Raw genomic sequence first — 2455 nt, 5'->3', positions numbered from 1 at the left:
CAATAAAGCCCTGTTTACCTGCTCCTGCCTGCCTCCGTATCTCTGCATTTGGGTCCTCACCCCACCATACTGTGACACTTTTCCCCCTTTGCAAAGTCACAAAAGGCAACTCCGTGTCCGTGCGTTATTTTACTATTAAAGTCTTTGAACCTAACATTGACCCAAGATGAACACTCCTAGAGCCGTGCTTCCCTCGAAGCTAAAACTCTATGTCTAAGGGAATGAAACAAAAAAGTTTTCACAATGTAGGGCATATGTCTTAACCACGTACAGCCTAATATTGGCAAATCGCTGTGGTTAGATGGCTTTCTTTTATACCTGTTTACACCTAGAGGAGAGCAAAATGTTCAAAAAAAATCATGTTTTTTTGGGGAAGCGAAGCAAAGAATAAGGAGATGCAAAAGTTTAAAGAAACTGCTTTTCTGCTTAATTATTGAAAAGAAGATTAAATGCAACAACCATTACTGCTCAAACTGAAGGCTGAGGCACTGCAGGTGCATTGTAATCTCCATGCTCTGACAGTGATGGCTCACTTTTTAACTGGGTACATTATCATTGGGCTAACTAAGGCTGCGGTGGAGAAGGTTATATAAAGGCTGCGTGATTCAGATGTATACAAATTCTCCTTGATGTGTACCAAAACGTTGCCTGCAAACAAATGACTAATTAATAGGACAACGGAGGCATAGTATTGAATTATTATCAGATAGTACAAGGGACACACTTTGTTCACCCCGATGATCACAGGTATAATCCGTGTCTGTTGCATTTTATAAAAGCAGACTACAATAACACAGGCTTATATTAGTTGACTGTAGTTATCAATAATAAAAGCACTGTGTTGCATAATCAGTGTGCTGGAATTAATTCACAGGATTGATGCAATAAATTGCACTCTTATCTGCACAGCCTTTGCGGCAGATGAGGTGGACTTTGTGAGTAAAAACCGTTCCAGAAGTTTAATGAGATGACATATATCAATGAAACGTATCCGGGAATTGATAAGCCGAGACTGTATGTTTTAAAAAGTTGGCCTCATACAGATATTCTATAGTGCAAATTAACATTTTCATTCCACAACCTGCACATTTAAAGCAGATATGGTCATTATTTTTCATGGCGTTGTTAAACCAATAGAGAACTATCACCCTACTTTGCTGTGCCCCTCAACTCTCAGGAGATTTGCAGCAGTTTTCAGCTGATTGTTGAGGTTTTCCTGTCCACAACTTTACTCTTATTATTACTGCTCACTCTTGATGCTCTCAGGGTGTCATGTTCAGTCTAAACAGGGAGCTGTTTCCAACAAAAAGAACTCTAAACCCACTGCATGCTACACACCCAATACCAAACAGCAGACAGAATATAGCCGGTTAACTGTGGAGCATTTAGCAGGTACAGCAAGGACAGGGAAAAGTGAAAAGGACAGTGAAAATTCATCAGAAGGATGGTCCTGCATTTCTAGACCTTCCTCCACAGCGGATGATTCCAGAGAGCATATCAGGATGAGAGAAACATGCTGTGGTTTATTGGCAATTCTTTAAACCAATCAAATTGTCTAGAGCCACAGTGCCATGGGAAGGGACTGTCTTTGTTGGAACATGTGTACGTTCAAAGTAGATTTAGTTGTAAACAGAAAACTCAGATTGTCTAGCTAGCTGTCTGGATTTACCCTGCAGAGATCTGAGGACCAGGTAACCATAGTCCTCTGACTGGAGAGATAGTCTCGCTAGCTGTCTGGATTTACCCTGCAGAGATCTGAGGACCAGGTAACCATAGTCCTCTGACTGGACAGATAGTCTCGCTAGCTGTCTGGATTTACCCTGCAGAGATCTGAGGACCAGGTAACCATAGTCCTCAGATTGGACAGATAGTCTAGCTAGCTGTCTGTATTTACCCTGCAGAGACCTGATGACCAGCTAACCACAGTCCTAAGAAATCCACCAGAGGTTAGAACGCCAACACAGAGACGGGGGATGTGGAAGGACACCCGGCAGAATTTGTGGCGACACCTGAACAATCCAGGAAGTGAATGCACGCTGTTTCTCTGTCTCTGCTGGCTGTGTAAATGTGCAACTACTTTCTAAAACAGTCTTCATATCATCAAACGGTGCTAATATGTAGGTGTTGCGTTTACAGCTTATTTACACTGTTCTAAGTGGCCCAACAAAATGAATCAGTTAGTGCCAATTTAATGATGTTGCAAATGTTCACAGGGATCTTATGAAAACAGCGTGGAGTTCTTAAATGATTTGCAGCTATTCGTTATACATCATCTGGGCATTCTTATGCCTTGATTACATTCTACTCTTGGCTTGAGATGTCTGCTCTGCTCAGCAGTGCTCTCATACTGCTGCTGCTGCTGCTCTTAGACACGGCAGCTAAGAAGAATTCTGATCATTTTCTTAAAGGTCCAATGTTTAAGAATCTCTCCCATCTAGTGTTGAGATCATACGTC

This window comes from Etheostoma cragini, chromosome 1 (assembly GCF_013103735.1).
Source record: "Etheostoma cragini isolate CJK2018 chromosome 1, CSU_Ecrag_1.0, whole genome shotgun sequence".
Classification (NCBI taxonomy): domain Eukaryota; kingdom Metazoa; phylum Chordata; class Actinopteri; order Perciformes; family Percidae; genus Etheostoma; species Etheostoma cragini.
The sequence above is the reverse complement of the archived record's forward strand: the minus strand, read 5'-3'. Positions refer to the sequence as shown.